Source organism: Mobula birostris, chromosome 2 (genome assembly GCF_030028105.1).
Source record: "Mobula birostris isolate sMobBir1 chromosome 2, sMobBir1.hap1, whole genome shotgun sequence".
In the NCBI taxonomy this organism is placed as follows: Eukaryota; Metazoa; Chordata; class Chondrichthyes; order Myliobatiformes; family Myliobatidae; genus Mobula; species Mobula birostris.
In genome coordinates, this window is record NC_092371.1 from 2863225 (window position 1) to 2883252 (window position 20028).

Genomic DNA, 20028 nt, shown 5'->3' on the forward strand with positions numbered 1-20028 from the left:
TTGTCATCGCAATGTCTGCGGAATGTGCTTTTTCGAAATCAGCGCATTTCACCCTTTCGAATCATGGCTTCGGCAAATAACGGACAAATGCGCAGCTCTCTCTCAGCTCCGGATAAGTTCAAAAGTTAAATGTTGATGCTTTACGCTCGGTCGGAAAACAAGATCAACCGTTTATGAAAAAAAAAGCACCTGCGGACTCTAGAATCTGACATAAACGTAGAAAATAGTGCAAACATTCAGTAGCTCAGGCAGCATTTTGGAAGTACATTTCCAAAACCTTCTGCGTTCCCTCCATCTTACCATTATCTGCCTTTCTTCTGTAAGCCGCCGAAAACCACAGCCGGGTCCGCTGAACGTTGGCAGCATTTTCAGTGTTGGCATTTCCAATGGAAACACAGGGTTTAAAGATAAATAGAGAGTAAGCTTTCGTAAAGAAGAGCAGCTAGGAGACTGGAAAGTTTCTAGTGAGCGAATGAAAGGGGTAATGTCCCAGCTCCTTGGGCCAAATACAACAACACATGAATGCTTATAGTCAACAAATGATAATTTCCTGTTGAATGAGTTTAATTTGCATGCATCCAAGCTGCAGAGTGTGGGCTCTGTGGCGCAATGGATAGCGTGTTGGACTTCTAATGACCAAAAATGAAGTAATTCAAAGGTTGTGGGTTCGAGTCCCACCAGAGTCGATGTTTTGTCTGGATTTGCATTTACAACAACAAACAAGGCCAGAACTCCAGTGGCTGAGGACATCGCCTGACGGAGGAGAACCTGTAATTAAAGACCATGTTTTCAAATAATTAATGAGCTCACTCAGTAAGGAATTTGTAAAAAAAAACTCTAAAGGCATACAACAAGAATTCTGCAGATGCTGGAAATTCAAGCAACACACATCAAAGTTGCCGGTGAACGCAGCAGGCCAGGCAGCATCTCTAGGAAGAAGTACAGTCGACGTTTCGGACCGAGACCCCTCGTCAGGACTAACTGAAGGAAGAGCTAGTAAGAGATTTGAAGTGGGAGGGGGAGATCCAAAATGATAGGAGAAGACAGGAGGGGGAGGGATGGAACCAAGAGCTGGACAGGTGATTGGCAAACGATGTTGTTCCTCCAACCTGAGTGTGGTTTCATCTTTACAGTAGAGGAGGCCGTGGATAGACATGTCAGAATGGGAATGGGATGTGGAATTAAGATGTGTGGCCACTGGGAGATCCTGCTTTCTCTGGCGAACAGAGCGTAGGTGTTCAGCAAAGCGGTCTTCCAGTCTGCGTCGGGTCTCGCCAATATATAGAAGGCCATATGGGGAGCACCGGAAGCAGTATATCACCCCAGCCGACTCACAGGTGAACTGTCGCCTCACCTGGAAGGACTGTCTGGGGCCCTGAATGGTGGTAAGGGAGGAAGTGTAAGGGCATGTGTAGCACTTGTTCCGCTTACAAGGATAAGTGCCAGGAGGGAGATCAATGGGGAGGGATGGGGGGGCCGAATGAACAAGGGAGTCGCGTAGGAAGCGATCCCTGCGGAATGCAGAGGGGGGGGGGGAGGGAAAGATGTGCTTAGTGGTGGGATCCCGTTGGAGGTGGCGGAAGTTACGGAGAATAATATGTTGGACCCGGAGGCTGGTGGGGTGGTAGGTGAGGACCAGGGGAACCCTATTCCTAGTGGGGTGGCGGGAGGATGGAATGAGAGCAGATGTGCGTGAAATGGGGGAGATGCGTTTGAGAGCAGAGTTGATAGTGGAGGAAGTGAAGCCTCTTTCTTTAAAAAAGGAGGACATCTCCCTCGTCCTGGAATGAAAAGCCTCATCCTGAGAGCAGATGCGGCGGAGACGGAGGAATTGCGAGAAGGGGATGGCATTTTTGCAAGAGACAGAGTGAGAAGAGGGATAGTCCAGATAGCTGTGAGAGTCAGTAGGCTTATAGTAGACATCAGTGGATAAGCTGTCTCCCCCTCCCACTTTCAAATCTCTTAATAACTCTACCTTCAGCTAGTCCTGACGAAGGGCCTCGGCATGAATCGTCGACTGTACCTCTTTCTAGAGATGCTGTCTGACCTGCTGCGTTCACCAGAAACTTTGATGTGTGTTGCGTAACTCTAAAGGCATGGTAGTTCGTTGAATTTCAGCAGAATAATTACCGACGTACTGAGTTTTCGATTATTTCAGGGACAAGGAGATGTATTCTTGACAATGAAACAAAAGTGCCGCTCTGTCCGCCAGAGAAAGCGGGATCTCCCAGTGGCCGCACATTTCAATTCGACGTCCCGTTCCCATTCTGATATGCTATCCACAGCCTCCACTCCTGTAAAGATGAAGCCACACTCAGGCTGGAGGAACAACACCTTATATTCCGTCTGGGTAGCCTCCAACCTGATAGCATGAACATTGACTTCTCAAACTTCCGCTAATGCCTCACCTCCCCCTCGTACCCCATCCGTTATTTATATACACATTCTTTCTCTCTTTCTCCATTTTCTCCCTCTGACTATACCCCTTGCCCATCCTCTGGGTTTCCCCCCTCCCCCTTTTCCTTCTCCCTGGGCCTCATGTCCCATGATCCTCTCATATCCCCTTTGCCAATCACCTGACCAGCTCTTGGTTCCATCCCTCCCACTCCTGTCTTCTCCTATCATTTTGGATCTCCCCCTCCCCCTCCCCCTCCCCCTTTCAAATCTCTTACTAGCTCTTCCTTCATTTAGTCCTGACGAAGGGTCTCGGCCCGAAACGTCGACTGTACCTCTTCCTATAGATGCTGTCTGACCTGCTACGTTCACCAGCAACTTTGACGTGTGTTGCTGCTAGTTTAACGTGTTTGGCGGGAATATGCAGTTAATTAGGTTGCCTGATTACCCACAGAGACATTCAATGATAAAACGCCTGGCTGCTCGTAGGTTTTTATAAAATTACATTGTCACGGTCCGGTCCGTGTACTCCGTATTCCAGTTCACGGTCCGGTCCATGGATTCCGTATTCCGGTTGTTTCTGTTTTCCGTTGTTCAGTTGGGCGCCTTAATTGAGGCAGCTGATCCGCATTTCGGGCTTGCAACATAAATAGCTCAAGGGTGCAGCTATTCCTCTGTTGGACAGTCCCCGTTCGAATCCCCGTCAGAAACCCACACCAGGAAGCTCGTCATCAGAAACCCACACCAAGGAGTTCGTTACCAGAAACGCGTGACCTCAGCCAGTGTGGTAAGTCTGGACCATTATTGGAGCTACTGAGTATCGTGGACTTCAGGTTACCTCTGTGTCCCGTGTCCAAGAAGCGTCCCGACTCCGTGTCCTGTGTCCGAGTTCGAGTCCCGTCTCCGTGTCCTGTGTCCGAGTTCGAGTCCCGTCTCCGTGTCCTGTGTCCGAGTTCGAGTCCCGTCTCCGTGTCCTGTGTCCGAGTTCGAGTCCCGTCTCCGTGTCCTGTGTCCGAGTTCGAGTCCCGTCTCCGTGTCCTGTGTCCGAGTTCGAGTCCCGTCTCCGTGTCCTGTGTCCGAGTTCGAGTCCCGTCTCCGTGTCCTGTGTCCGAGTTCGAGTCCCGTCTCCGTGTCCTGTGTCCGAGTTCGAGTCCCGTCTCCGTGTCCTGTGTCCGAGTTCGAGTCCCGTCTCCGTGTCCTGTGTCCGAGTTCGAGTCCCGTCTCCGTGTCCTGTGTCCGAGTTCGAGTCCCGTCTCCGTGTCCTGTGTCCGAGTTCGAGTCCCGTCTCCGTGTCCTGTGTCCGAGTTCGAGTCCCGTCTCCGTGTCCTGTGTCCGAGTTCGAGTCCCGTCTCCGTGTCCTGTGTCCGAGTTCGAGTCCCGTCTCCGTGTCCTGTGTCCGAGTTCGAGTCCCGTCTCCGTGTCCTGTGTCCGAGTTCTAAGTCAAGATTAGGTTAAGACCCAGGTACCGAGTCCCTGCCAAGACCCGAGTTCTGAGTCGTGACCTGAGTTCCCAGTCAAGTCCAAGTTCTAAGTCCGAGCCCAGGTTGTATCCTATGTCTACGTCCATGTTGTCATCTTGTCCTCGCTCCTTGGCTTCCCTAGTATTCCTAATAAGCATCCTTCTCCGTGTATTGTCAGCTTGTCGTGGTGGGGAAGCTTGTGTGGTCCTGTGATCCCGAGAGCGATGCCGTCTGGAGCTATGCTCCTGGTTGGGTCACCCATGGCGGTAAGGTCGAGGGTGAGGTCCCTGACAAAGAATAATCCAACCAAGACCTCAACAGTGGAACAGGCGGACGAAGTTACTTCGAACTCAACGGCTGTGAAGGCGGATGAAGGCTGCAACGAATCCATCAGCTCCAATCGTCGTGGTTTCCGTGCCATTGGAATCAGTTGGTTGATTTGTGAAGTATCGTGTGGTTCTTGGAGTGCAACATCGGATACACGTTAAACAAATACACGCACAAGGCGTCTTCACTCTGTACGGAACGAAGACCACCATCCTCGACCTCGAGGGATAGTCACGATGACGACGAATAAGCATCGTCCTGTTCATACTGCTTCAGTCCTGTGTCTTGCACTTGGGTCCGCTCCCCAACACCTCCTTGTAACATACATAGATGTTTGTGTGTCGGTATATATTTAATGCTATTGGTTATCTTCAGTTTACTTAACTACTTCTATTCCTATTTGTATATGGTTCCTGTGACAAGCGCCGGTTCACCAAACTGAGCAGAAATCTCAAAGTTTGTCTTCCGTTGTTCAAGAAATAAAGGCACCTTTTCACCGCCGGAACTATGGTCTCACAATGTGCGCGCATTATTTGGTACTTTAAAACCGCATAACTATTTTTGTAAGTCTTAATGCTTAAGTTCAACGTTCAAAGTAATTTATACAACGCTGATAATATTGAAAGGCCCAGACAGTGTGGATATAGAGAATATGTTTCCAATAGCGAGGAGTCTAGGACCAAATTATAGACCAGTGGGTCTTACTTCTGTGGTTGGTAAATTGATGGAAAAGATCCTGAAAGGCAGGATTTATGAACATTTGAGGCACAGTATGATTAGGAATAGTCAGCATGGCTTTGTCAAAGGCAGGTCGAGCCTGATTGAAATTTTTGAGGATGTGACTTAACACATTGATGAAGGTAGAGCAGTAGACGTCGTGTATATGGATTTCAGCAAGGCATTTGATGAGATACCCCATGCAAGACTTATTGAGAAAGCAAGGAGGTGTGGGATCTGGGGGGGCGGGGGGGAGGGGGGGGCGGGTCTTGCTTTGTGGATCCAGAATTGGCTTGCTTACAGAAGGCAAAGAGTTGTTGTAGACGGGTCATATTCTGCATGGAGGTAGTGACCAGTGGTTTGCCTCGGGGATCTGTTCTGCGACCTCTACTCTTCGTGATTTTTATAAATGACCTGGATGAGGAAGTGGAGGGGATGGGTTCCTAAATTTCCTGATGTCACAAAGGCTGGGGGTGCTGTGGATAGTGTGGAGGGCTGTCAGAGGTTACAGCCAGATATTGATAGGATGCAAAACTGGGCTGAGAAGTGGCAGATGGCGTTCAACCCAGATAAGTGTGAGGTGGTTTATGTTGGTAGGATAAATATGATGGCAGAATATAGCATTAATCGTAAGACTCTTGGCAGTGTGGAGGATCAGAAGGGATCTTGGGGTCCGAATCTAAAGGACATTCAAAACTGCTGCACAGGTTGACTCAGTGGTTAAGAAGGATGCGGTACATTGACCTCCATCAACCGTGGGATTAAGGTCAAGAGCTTAATGGTAATGTTACAGCTATATAGTAATGTTACAGCTGGTAATGTTACAGCTATATAAGACCCTGGTCGGACCCCACTTGGAGTACTGCGCTCAGTTCTGGTCGCCTCACTACAGGAAGGATATGGAAACCGTAGAAAGGGTGCAGAGGAGATTTACAAGCATGTTGCCTGGATTGGGGAGCATGCTTTATGAGAATAGCTTGAGTGAACTCGGCCATTTCTTCTCGGAGTGTCGGAGAATGAGAGGTGATAGAGATGTATAAGATGACGAGAGGCATTGATTGTGTAGATAGTCAGGGGTTTTTTGGCCAGGGCTGAAATTGCTAACACGAGAGGGCACAGTTTTAAGGTGCTTGGAAGTAGGTACAGAGGAGATGTCGGGGTATTTTTTTTACACAGATAGGGGTGAGTGCGTGGAATGGGCTGCCGGCAACAGTGGTGGAGGCAGATACAAAAGGGCCTTTTAAGAGACTCCTGGACAGATATATGGAGCTTAGTAAAATAGAGGGCTATGGGTAACCCTCGGTAATTTCTAAAGTAAATACATGTTCGGCAGAGCATTGTGGGCCAACGGGCCTGTATTGTGCTGTAGGTTTTCTGTGTTTCTGTCTCTAAAGGGCACAGCCTCAAGATAGAGGAATATCCATTATGAACAGGGATGTGGAAAAATTTCTTCAAACAGTTGATGGTAAAATTCTGGAATTCAGTGCCACAGGCGACTGTGCATGCGAAAAATTGGATATATTTAAGACGGGGGTTGATAAGTTCTTGACATCATCAGGGTGTGAAAGGTTGCGGGAAGAAGGCTGGAGAATGAGGCTCAGAGAGCTCATACATCAGACTCAATGGAATGGCGGAGCTGACTCAATGGGCTAAATAGCCAAATTCTGTTCGTATGTTTTACTGTATCATGGACTACGGTGATTAATTTTCTTGCAGCCAATCACAATAAATACAAGAAACACAATAGAATAAAAGAATACCACCCTTTTACTGTGCTCATGGACTTCATCATCAAGTTATGGTGTTGTTGCACTGTTGTAACTATATTTTATAATTATGGGGTGTTAGCTTTCATAAGTCGAGGGATAGAGTTTAAGAGTCGCGATGTAATGATGCAGCTCTGTAAAACTCTGGTTAGGCCACACTTGGAGTAGTGTGTCCAGCTCTGGTCGCCTCACTATAGGAAGGATGTGGAAGCATTGGAAAGAGTACAGAGGAGATTTACCAGGATGCTGCCTGGTTCAGAGAGTAAGCATTATGATCAGAGATTAAGGGAGCCAGGGCTTTACTCTTCGGAGAGAAGGAGGATGAGAGGAGACATGATAGAGGTGTACAAGATAATAAGAGGAATAGGTAGAGTGGATGGCCAGCGCCTCATCCCCAGGGCACCACGGCTCAATACAAGAGGACATGGCTTTAAGATAAGGGGTGGGAAGTTCAAGGGGATATCTGAGGAAGGTTTTTTACTCAGAGTGGTTGGTGCGTGGAATGCACTGCCTGAGTCAGTGGTGGAGGCAGATACACTAGTGAAGTTTAAGAGACTACAAGACAGGTATATGGAGGAATTTAAGGTGGGGGCTTATATGGGAGGCAGGGTTTGAGGATCGGCACAACATTGTGGGCCGAAGGTCCTGTACTGTGCTGTACTATTCTATGTTCTATGTTCTATCAATGCCTCACATTATCTTACACACCTCTATAAGGTCACCTCTCATCCTCCGTCGCTCCAAGGAGAAAAGGCCGAGTTCACTCGACCTATTCTCATAAGTCATGCTCCCTAATCCAAGCAACACCCTTGTAAATCTCCTCTGCAACCTTTCCATAGTTTCCACATCTTTCCTGTAGTGAGTTGACCACAACTGAGCGCAGTATACCAGGTGAGGGATGACCAGGGTCCTATATAGCTGAACATTACCTCTCGGGTCTTGAACTCAATCCCACGGTTAATGAAGGCCAATGTACCGTATGCCTGCAATCAACCTGCGCAGCTCTAGGTACTCGGACCCCAAGATCTCTCTGATCCCTCACAAAACCAAGAGTCTTACCATTAATATTATATTCTGCCATTATATTTGACCCACCAAAATAAATCACCTCACACTCATCTAGGTTGAACTCCATCTGCCACTTCTCAGCCCAGTTTTGCATCCTATTAATGTCCCACTGTAACCTGTGACAACTCTCCACACTATCCACAACACCCCCAACCATTTTGTCATCAGCAAATTTACTAACCCATCCCTCCACTTCCTCATCCAGGTCATTTATAAAAATCACGAAGAGAAGGGTTCCTGGAACAGATCGCTGAGGTACACCACTGGTCACCAACCTCCATACAGAATATGACCCATCTACAACCACTCTTTGCCTTCTGTGAGCAAGCCAATTCTGGATCCACAAAGCAAGGTCTCCTTGGATCCCATGCCTCCTTACTTTCTCAATACGCCTTGCACGGGGTACTTTATCAAATGCCTTGCTGAAATCCATATACACTACATCTACTGCTCTACCTTCCTCAATGTATTTAGTCACATCCTCAAAAGATTCATTCCAGGCTCGAAAAGCATGACCTGCTTTTGACAAAACCATGCTGACTATTCCTAATCATATTATGCCTCTCCAAATGTTCATAGATCCTGACTCTCATGAGCTTTTCCATCAACTTACCAACCACTGAAGTAAGACTCACTGACCTATAATTTCCTGGGCCGTTTCTACTCCCTTTTTTGAATAGGGGAATAACATCTGCAACCCTCCAATCCTCTGGAACCTCTCCCGTCCCCATTGATGATGCAAAGATCATTGCCAGAGGCTCAGCAATTTCCTCGTTCGCCTTCCACAGTAGACTGGGGTACACGTCATCCGATCCCGGAGACTTATCCAACTTGATGCTTTCCAAAAGCTCCAGCACATCCTCTTTCTTAACGTCTATATGCTCAAGCTTTTCAATCCGCTGTAAGTCAACCCTACAATCGCCAAGATCCTTTCCCGTCGTGAATACTGAAGCAAACTATTCATTAAGTACCTCTGCTATCTCCTCCGGTTCCATACACATATTTCCACTGTCACACTTGATTGGTCCTATGCTCTCACATCTTGTCTTCTTGCTCTTCACATACTTGTAGAATGCCTTGGGGTTTTCCTTAATCCTGCTCACCAAGGCTTTCTCATGTCCTCTTTTGGCTCTCCTAATTTCATTCTTAACCTTCTTCCTGCTCTTCTTATACTCTTCTAGATCTCCATGATTACTTAGTTTTTTGAGCCTTTCGTAAGTTTTTCCTTTCTTCATGACTAGATTTTCAACAGCCTTTGTACATCACCTGTAACCTGTACCCTACTAACCTTTTCCTGTCTCGTTGGGACGTACCTATGCAGAACGCAAATATCACCTGAACATTTGCCACATTTCTGCTGCACATTTCCCTGAGAACATCTGTTCCCAATATATGCTTCCAAGTTCCTGCCTGATAGCTTCATATTTCCCCTTACTCCAAGTAAACGCTGTGGGTATAATATGGGTATAGCGAATGTGTTTGTTGCTTTTCTCATAGCTTTACTGCTGAGCTCTGTTTATCAAATTTTCGAAAGCATTGAAGATTATGTTTATGTCTTTCGAAAATAGTTCCAGCATTTTATTAGCTTTACCGATGAAAGAGCGTATAATTTCAAATCATCCCTATATGTGTAATGCCCTGGTCAAGAACCTGTGTTATTGTATTTCTACTGTTATGTTGCTATACTTTCAGCAGTTTTTCTGCAAACGCAGCGTGTTCCGGTTATTTGTGCTTCGGCTGAGATAAGTAGCTGTTTGCTCAACTTAGCAATATTGAGTCAGCCAGTCAGGTTTGATTTGGTAACGTTCTGTACCTTTCTATTCAGTGCAATGCCATGGAACATTCGCGAGAGCAGGGAGGGATCAGATTTCTGGGGATAATCGTCCTGATTTGGGTCTTTGTTGCCAGAGGTGCGGAGACGAGTACAAGGGAAGATGCTCGCAGAACGTCGCTAGAATGGGAGACACTGTTTGTAAGAAGTACTTTGTGCCGACCAATGGTTCCGAGGAGGGAGCGCCAGTTCGTTCGAAATGGCCTTCGAGAGAAGTTCGAGCTACGGCTGGTGTTCTGCACGCAGACCGTCGGTTCAGCAGGAGGTAATCAAAGCGAATCACCCGACTGGCCCAGAAAACAGCTCCAACGTCTATGTGCACATTTAGACTGGTTTCACTCTACTGGGCCCTTTTATTCCCCCCGCCCCCCCCCCGGGTTAGCTGTTAAGGTTGAAATATCTGTAAAGATTAACTTTCCATTATCCATCCAATGCTGAGTTACGTCGCTGATAGCCAGCATTGGCTAACGAGTCAAGCTTGTTAGGAACCAAGGCGAGAGGATTACAGAGCGAAGGTGCTTCAATGTATACAGTAATGCATTTCTGATAATATACCCAATTTTCGTCCGATTCAATAAATTAGAGAGCGTGTATAAAGTAAATTTACAGAGCTTTTCTTTACATTATGATTATTTCATACCGTTACGGCATCCTTTCTGCTCGCCTGCAAGTATATTGTGGTTATCTAAGTTATTAGTTGCGCGATACATGATGTTACGATTGTATATATAGTTTGTAAGCAAGTAATAGGACTATATTTTGATGGATCATTTGAGATTTCCCCTTTAGGTTTCATCTTCTGTCAAAAATTCAAGCATATTTTAAGAATTTTTATTAAAATTTTTGACATGTATGAATAGATATGGATGAAGTCAAGTAACAGTTCTAACAGCTATAATTATGAGTATTATCACTGCTGTACTCTTCCAGTTTTAGGTATTTTTATAACCTCTTTTATCAATACCGTTGTAATTTCATACATTTGTATTTTTTCAATCGTGTGTGTTTGTTCCTTTTCCTCCCTAATCCATCCTGCTTCTTGATTGTGGATCATCCTGTTTGACCAGATATTAGACCAAAAGTTCATCTTTATGTTTCTTGGTAATTTTGTGTTAGCCTTGGTGATGTAATCGTCGAATTGAGTTTCAATGTTTTGTATGAATCTTTTTCATTGTTTCTGAACTGATAATTCTGTCTTCTTCTTCCAGCGCATTTCATGTATCTATTTAAGCTACCGTTCCTAATGTTTCAGTTTTGTTTCTTACTCTTGTAACGCTCTGTACGGTTTCATTGCTAATGTAATGGTTTCTCTGTAGCAGCAATGTTTTGGTTATGACTAGGGATAACGAGGGCCTTGGAATGTGCGCCATCCAATGAGAGGCGTGTTGTTTCTTTTTTGTATATCAGAGAAAAGGGTTTCGCAATCTTTTTGTCGGCGAGGGATGAAGAGAGAAGACGCGAGTGGAGAGAGCTGGTAGACCGCAGGACGGAGTGGACTTGGAGTGAGGATCTGGGTGTCAACGACGCTCGAGGAGGCCGATGAGGAACAAATGGACAGACAATCGTGAGCTCCAACGTGCACAATAGACTGTTTCATTAAAATGGCCCTTTTTTCTGTTTGTTTTCTTTACTAATCTAATTCTCAGATTAAGAATTATAAAGCTAAATAATTTAATTGCATATGGTGTACAAATTTGGCTGGGCCTGAGGCTGTCTTCCCCTGGACAAATGCATGAAGGCCGAACCTGACGGTTAGACTCTCTTCTGCCATTTCCGGTGTTCCCAATTCAATACTCAGTTTTCAGTTTTTAGCGAAGATTAGCCCTATTTCGGAGCCATTGCGCTCCACTGCCGTTAAATGGAGCACCGTATGTTATTGTGCGTACTTCTTGAAATGTTTCGAGTTTTCCTAGATGTTGTGGTAATACAATATGGTTGAGAGTATTAATAATTATATTTATACTTCTTCTCAGCTCAAGCTGCTAAAACCTGAAGTGCGGGCATTGTCAACCACACTCATTTGTCAATTGCTAGGAACTTTCGGACTATTGTAGTGGTTAGTATTGTGGTTTTCTGAAGATTTAGCTAGATATTACTGTGTAGCCCGATTTTTGATGTTATAGAGCAGTACCTTGGGATGATACCAGCTGCAGATATTACCACCAGGAAAATGTATACCCTGGTCCTATCTCAAAGTCTTAGTAAGTCTTAACTGGACATAATATAATTTGTGGTATTCTGACTCTAGATCTGTATCAGATTTGTATGTATAGTAAGGTCTGATTTCTTTGAGTTTGTATTTTAAAGCGAGATTTTGGTGAATGATAGTTGCTGCTTAATTGTGCCTGGGTAAGTAGTCAGATAAAAATAAACTGCTACAGGATCCTGCAATATGCCGGATTGTTTCTGGTTTTCGTTGGCATTTTCTATATTTATCATCTTGAATATGTTGGGCTTTTAGTATGTCTTTGATATTTTTGTGTTCGCCAGCTGGACCTGCCTTGCCCACAAAGAGCCCTTCTGTTTTTGAGAAGTGGTCTCTAACTCTGAGCCAGGCGTTTGACCATCCTTGTCAACATCTAGTCGGCTCGCATTGTGGGGACGTCTTCAATGGACGGTCATGTTCTTTCATTGGTTAACTTTTTCTTCAATTGTGATAATATCTTCATTTTTCTCGGTTGTGCTCTCCTTTAAGTTTAGTGGTGAATACTTCTTATCAGAATTCCATATGCATGCGTGGACCGCTGACTCTTGTTTTCGTTCAGAAAGTATATCGTTAGAAATTTTATCTGACTGTTGTGCAGATTTTTAATATCTGTTATCCCTCTTCCTCCTTCCGTTATAACTAGGTTAATCTATGCGCATTCGAATTTACATAATATTTTCTGAATGATGTCATTTCAGTTCTTATTTTTTTAATATTCCATATCGGTTTCAGACCAAGATATTACGTCGAAAGAATACATTAATATAAGTATAGCGGAAGTGTTTATTGCATTTGTTATATTTTTATTCATGGTCTTAGTTTAGCAGAATTCCTTAATCCTTGAAGTAAATTCTGTCAGAAGTTTTCCTTTTATCGCATTATGCTCAATTTTCTTTCCTTGTACGCTTCTTAGCCTCATCATGGCAGTAGAGGAGGCTATGTATGGACATATCTGAATGGGAGTGGGAAGCAGAGTTGAAGTGGGTGGCTACTGGGAGATCCTGTCTGTTGTGGCGGACGGAGCCGAGGTGCTCGACCAAGCGGTCCCCCAATCTGCGTCGGGTTTCACCGATGTAGAGGAGGCCGCACCGGGAGCACCGGATGCAATAGATGACCCGGTCTACTGCCAGTCTACTGCATCTACTGCCATGATGAGGCTAAACTCAGGTTGGAGGAGCAACACCTCATATACCGTCTAGGTAGTCTCCAGCCCCTTGATATGAACATAGAATTCTCCAACTTGCGGTAATTCCCTCCGTTCCTCTAGCCCTATGTCACTCTGCCCCCTCCCCCAGCTGCCTATCACCTCCCTCGTGGTTCCGCCTCCTTCTATACCCATTGTGTTTTCCCCTATTCCTTCTTCACCTTTCCTGCCTATCACCTCCCTGCTTCCCCTCCCCTACCCCTTTATCTTTCCCCTTACTGGTTTTTCACCTGGAACCTACCAGCCTTCTCCTTCCCAACCTCCCCCCACCTTCTTTATAGGGCCTCTGCCCCCTCCCTCTTCAGTCCTGACGAAGGGTTCCGGCCCGAAACGTCGACTGATCGTTTCCACGGATGCTGCCCGACCTGCTGAATTCCTCCAGCGTATTGTGAAGGTATAACTTATTTCGTTGTTTCTGATTTGTTATCCAATATTCGTCCGTTTCAGCAAATGAGAGAGTGGGTTTAAAGTTAGACAGAAGTGGACTTAAAAGAGTCGCATGGGAAAATGCATCAGCTTATTTTGATAACGGTGTCTGTTTAATTTTTTGTTATTAGTCGACAGGGTGATGATGGTACGGCAATGCTTCATCGGATGTTGCAGGATTACTGCGCTCAATTCTGGTAGCCTCACTACAGGAAGGATGTGAAAACCATAGAAAGGGTGCAGAGGAGATTTACAAGGATGTTGCCTGTATTACGGACATGCCTTATGAAAATAGGTTGAGTGAACTCGGCTTTTTCTCCTTGGAGCGACGGAGGATCAGAGGTGACCTGACAGAGGTGTACAAGATGATGAGAGGCATTGATCGTGTGGATAGTCAGAGGCTTTTTACCAAGCCTGAAATGGCTGACACGAGAGAGCATAGTTTTAAGGTGCTTGGAAGTAGATAGAGAGGAGATGTCAGGGGCAAGTTAGAGAGTGGTGAGTGCGTGGAATTGGCTGCCGGCGGTGGTGGGTGGAGGCGGAAACAATAGGGTATTTTAAGAGACTGCTGGATGGATACATGGAGCTTAGAAAAATAGAGGGCCGTGGGTAGGCCTGGGTGGCTCTGGGGTGGGACATGTCCGGTACAGCTTTGTGGGCCGAAGGGCCCGTATTGTGCTGTAGGTTTTCTACGTTTCTATGTCCTATGCTTCTAATTTCACAAGTATTGGGTGTAGTTTATCTATATTAAATCTTCTATTAGCATATAATAGAATGTTAGAATGGATGACAGAATCAAATTCCTTTGGGTTGTCGTTGTAGGAACATGGAACATTTCTGCTATTCCACCGGGCTTGATTTAGAGTTACGGAATATAATTTCACTTGTTCTTTACAGCCTCCTTTCTACTCTTCTGAAAGTATATTGTGATTATGTAAATGAGTTGTGATTAGTTGCAAGATACATGTTACATTTTTATATGAAATAGTAGGACGATACTTTATCCTTTTTAGTATAAAGATATGTTTTACCTTCTGTTAAAAAATTCAGGCACTTTTTCAGGATGTTTTTATATAACTTCTTTCAGCATATCCATTGCAATTTCAGGTATTTGCATTTCTTCAATGTTGTATGTGTGTTCGTTTTCCTCCCTAATCTAGTCTTTATTGCGCGTCACTCTGATGGCCAGCTATTAGACAAAAAATTCATGATCTCAGTGTTCGTTGGTAATTGCGTGCCTCTCGGTTCTAAAGCGAAAGTGCATTGTGTTTTATACCTACAGACAGGTTTCCGTTTCAGCCACGGAGAAGAGACGCTGACAAGCGCACCGCCCAATCTAGGTACAGATGTGTCTGGATTTGTTTCATGGCCAGTGCGGGCGGGGGGGGCGGGGGTCGGAGTGGTGTTTGTGGGCGCAGCTGATTTTAAACCGCTAGATGTCTCCACTCGGCACATTGCGTCTCAGATCCCAGACCGCCCAGCTGAGCAAGAAACCGAGCCCTGGTTCCGGGTCCTTCGGATCTTTGCGGCTGAGCGGTTCACAGTCCGGCAAGTTCTGCAGACTCTGCCTCCCGCTGCCGGAGTCCGGTGTTGTCGTCTCCTCCCGTCCAGGGAAGTGGTGCTGCTGCGTTATTATCATGTTACCCCTCAGCTCAATCTCGTAAAAGCTCAGGTGCCGGCATAGCCAAGCACACTGATTTGTCAATTGCGAGGAACTTTCGGACTGTTATAGTAGAGTTTAGCATTCTGACTTTCTAAAGATTTACATATATATTACTGTGTAACCCTAATAGTTTAATGATATTTTTTAGTGCCTTTCGGATGACACCAGTTGTAGATATGACTATCGGGATAATTTGTATCTTGTTCATGTTCCAATGTCTTTCAATTTCCTCTTTTAATTCAGCATATTTCAGTTGTTTTTCACATTTTGATTTCTGTGAGTTCATTGTGTTTGGAATAGCTATATTTATTAAATAATTTGTTTTTCCTTGCTTAACCTTTATTATTATATCCGGGTAGATATTACGCATTGTCCTTTTTGAAGTTACTGATCGGTCAGAATGTAATTGGTGGTATTCTGACTCTAAAATTGGATCAGGCATGTATTTATATTATTACTATTATTATCATTATTTTCCAGTAAAGCTTCAGTTAAAGTCTCTACATGGAGATACTTAATCGAATCGTTTACTTCAATTGACATCCCAATGTTACAATTGTCACTTAAGATGGAAAGAACGAAACACTTCGCGAAGCGTAGAACAACCTTTGATTTTGAATGCCAGTAGTCTGCTATCCCAGGCTATGGAGCTGTGATTCAAAGGAAAGAACCTGGAGAAGACATTCCTGTGACCCCCTTTTCAACTGTTTAATCCTTGTCAATCTTTAAGACTTGCGTGGTTCTGGTGCTAACGTTCAATCAGCCAGGTGAAATCTTTCTTCGGCTTTACGAAGGAGGATAAATAATAATGAAAATATGAAGGGAAGGCAGAATGTCTTGAAAATATAGCTACTTCTTTCCACAGATGCTGCCTGAACTACTGAATGTTTGCACAGCTTTCTGTGTCTTTATCAGACTCCAGCGTCGGCAAGTTTTCTAATAAAAGGGGGGATTTTGTATATAGACAACGCAAAATATCAACAATTCCTTGCTGAACTTAGCCAAAGATGAGAAATAGCTGTACATCTGTCAGTTGTAGCGAACACTATGACAAAACGCGATACGACGTTAGTGACCCCGACGTGATTCGAACACGCAGCCTTCTGATCTGGAGTCAGACGCGCTACCGTTGCGCCACGAGGTCTGGCAGCAGTAAATCGGTTATTAAATAATCTGCCGTAGAGCGACAGCTTCACTAGCTACGGAGCAGATTTTCCATGCCTTTGTCCAGACCCTGAAGACGGAGAGCTGCCAGTCTCTGACTGAGCCATTCCGGATTCCGTCTTTCTCTTTATTGACCTAGCTCTTCCACAAACAGTAGTGGCACACTTTACTGTCACATTTTAATATTCGTTTAGTTTCACCAAGTGGAATTAAAATCGACCTTCCGGTCCCTGCCTCCTGCTCACTCAGTAATTTAGCGGCAAACACATTCGTCGATTGGGGCCAAGACGCTACCTCATATGCACTGACACTGGGAGTTCTGGATTGTCTCTTTAATTTACACCGGCTCGGCATGCAGAACTTCATCTTCCGGCCTGATGTCTTTACAATTATCCCCATCCTGCACTGAGAATATACCTTGAGTGCCTCGACCCAAAATGTCAACTGTTTATTCCTCTCCATAGATTCCGCCTGGGCAGCTAAGTAGTCAGGCTTTTTGTTCTGTGTTGCGACGGAAATTCACAGTGTGAAACCAGGAGAGACGTGTTGAAGTATTGCCCCAGTTTCTGCTTTAAACCACCGGCTGAAAGAAATTTCATCTTTCCAGTTTCTCTAAACTCAGTCAACTCAGGAGGTACAACCTGCCTCAGGAGCTGCTGATTCAATTCTATTCAGGAATAATCCAGTCTGTTCTCTGTTCGTCCATCACTGTCTGGTTTGGATCAGCTACCAAACAAGACAGGAATAGACTCCAAAGAACCGTCAGGGCTGCGGAAAGGATTATTGGTGTGAAGCTGCCCTCGATCCAGGACTACATACATCTAGAGCCAGGAAGCGAGCAAGCAGCATCATTGTAGACCCATCACACCCTGGACATCACCTGTTCCAACTCCTTCCTTCTGGTAGGCCCTTTAGATCACTATATGCCAGGACAAATAGGTACAAGAACAGTTTCTTTCCGTATGCCATCAGTCTTATGAACACTTGAATTTTAGTCTATTATAAACCAAGTCCACCTATACATACACAGGTATACCTCATTGTATATAGTTCACGATTATTTGCACTATTGTTTTGTTTGCTTTTTGATTCTGTACAGCGAGAGCTCAGGGAAACCGACATCAAATTCCCTGTATGTGTCCACATACTTGGCGATAATAAAGGATTCTGATTCTAAATGTCCAGCTAGTCCATTTTCACTTAAACAGGTGTATACGTAAAAAGGCTTGCGGGTTTCGTGGTGTTGTGGTTAACACGGTTGTATAATTTTGCACGTTCGGACCTGGACGGGACCAGAATTTCTATTCGTGCTCTAGTACTGCGGGAGAGTGCATGTTTTGGCCTTGCCTATTTACATTGGTAACACCTGGCCGAAGGTCCTTTTGCAGTTTACAAGAAACCAATCAATCCTCTGTGCCAACCTCAAGCTGGGCGAAGGGCACAACTACCTCAATGCCACGCATCAGTATGAACACAGTTACTCCCAACATATTCTCGCAGTGTCTGAATCTCTCGTTCCGTCCACATCCAAATCTCGTCTCCACTTCCGCTTCTTTCCCCGTGTTTCTTCGGTCGGTGCTTTTTATTGATAATTAAGATTTACTTGTTTTCTTTGCATTTCAGAATAAAAACTCCGTCTAGCACACACAAGAATGAACTCACAGGACCACATGCGGATTGTGAAAAATATGCCGTTCCAAAGCCCAGCCTGGAACTAGAGGAACCAATTTCAGTTGTGACGGGGTTGTAGTTAAGATTGCTATCCAGTGGGAATAGGCCCATGGATTTAGTGTTTACTAATACCGAGAATAACTCTTCAAGATATTTCATTCATCAGACTCACGTGTCTGTACTTAACAATCAACTGCATGTGTCTGTTCCGATCTCAATACACAGAAAATGTTTGAGGAACGAAGAAGGCCAGGCAGGATCCATGGCAAAAGGGGAAACAGTCGACATCTCAGGCCTTATCTGTTATCCAGCGTTTTGTCTCTGTGTGTGTTGCTTTGGATTTCCAGCATCTGCAGATTTTTCTTGTGTTTCTATTCCAATCTGCCGGTGCGGTTCAGGCTAACAGCGGCAGTGTTTCTGTGGTATCGTGGTTATCACGTTCGCGATACACGCGAAATTTCGTTCATTAGAAAACAAGCAGAAATATGCGGAGATGCTTTTGCTGAAATCATTTCAGTTGAAAGGGAAACGACCAGACGGATATTCAGTAGAGCACAGACATTACTCCACGCAAAACCGATAGCATTCCCTCGCTCACAAAACGCTGAAGGAAATCAGCAGGTCAGGAGGCCATGACTTTATACTGTATATATTTAAGGCTGAAATTGATAGATTCTTGACTGGTCGGGGCATGAAAAGATAGGAGAGAAGGTAGGAGGTTGGGATTGAGAGGAAAATTGGATCAGCCATGATGAAATGGCGGAACAGACTCGATAGCCAAACGATTAAACTCTGCTCATATCTTTGTGGTCTTATGGTCTAATAATGCAATGTTGTCAGTATTCTCCTTGGGCATCTTTAGTGCCTAGTAAAAACTTAAACAAAACATAAATGTGCCATTTTCCAGTAAAGCTAAAATTTGTAATGTAATAGGGAATGTTAACTAAAACAGAATATATCAAACAGTAATAGAAATATTGGAAGAATTCAGTCACTCAAGAAGCAACTATAGATGAAGAAGTCAGTCAATATTTTTAACCCTATCAGATGATAGACAGCATGCATATGTAAAATGCGAGTTTCTACCCATGCTGCTGATAACCTGATGAAAATGAACCTCAGAACTCATCATTTGACCACCTGAGACATAACAGACTGCTAGAATCTGAAGCAGAAGGTAAGCTGTTGGAGTATCTCAGTGGGTTGAGCATCATTTACAGAGGCGATGTGTAGGTCGACATTTAGGTCAAGAATTTGCGTCAAGACTGTAAGGTCTGATTATTCCTGATACAGGGTCTTGACCCAAAACATCAACTATCCCTTTGCTTCCACAGATTCTGGCTAACACGGTGAGTTCCTCCAGCAGTTTTTTCCCCTTAGCACCTGATGTGTCATAACTTAATTTTAATTTTTAAAAACTTGATCACGTTGTTCCGACTTTATAATCTCAAATGTTATAAACAATATCACATTGACTTACCAAAGTGAATTTCTGTAATTATAACATACAGATATGTATTACTAAAAGGTTAAAAAAAAATTATTTTGCGTTTTAGAAAGTATATTTGAAAGCCGAATGAAAGAAAACAAGCCTGGATTAGATGCAGTGAGTATGCATTAGTGTGATTGGTTTATCGAATGAAAAAATAATCTACAGCTTTCAACTTAGATTTATTCTTCTTGTTTTTATATACTTCTTAAAAACCGAGACCTTTCTCACATGTTGTTTCCTCTGACATTGGCGACCCAACTGAACAGCCAATTTGCCCCAAGTGAGCATTTACAGTACATTATTTGAACATTGCATTTTACTATGGGTGGTGTACAGCATATACCATGGAGGGCCAAAGATATGTTAAAGCTTGTGACTCTTTATAGTTAATAAGTATAATGCTAGGACATGCATTTCCAGTCGTGGTGTATTCTAAATTATTTCCTATTTACGGAAAAGTTTGCCTACTGTACTGAATGCTATTCTAAGTTAATGAATTCCACAAATCTTCAGTGCATTGTTAGGATTTAGACAGGGCTCAGAAATAGAACAGGAAATATTAGACTCTAAAGCATTATTGGAGGGAAAATGTAAGGAGCAAAGATATTTAATGATTGCTAATACAAATTCTAATGGCAA

The 20028-nt window shown here is 44.3% G+C and overlaps 2 non-coding genes across 2 annotated transcripts; one reads left to right on the plus strand and one right to left on the minus strand.

The window, feature by feature from the left end:
* Nucleotides 1-595: 595 nt before the first annotated feature.
* On the plus strand, nt 596-686 carry trnar-ucu (transfer RNA arginine (anticodon UCU)). Its single transcript is given in 2 exon segments — nt 596-632; nt 651-686. It is a non-coding gene; the product is annotated as a tRNA-Arg (tRNA).
* Nucleotides 687-16134: 15448 nt separating this feature from the next.
* Nucleotides 16135-16206, minus strand: trnaw-cca (transfer RNA tryptophan (anticodon CCA)). The gene has a single exon. It is a non-coding gene; the product is annotated as a tRNA-Trp (tRNA).
* Nucleotides 16207-20028: the final 3822 nt, after the last annotated feature.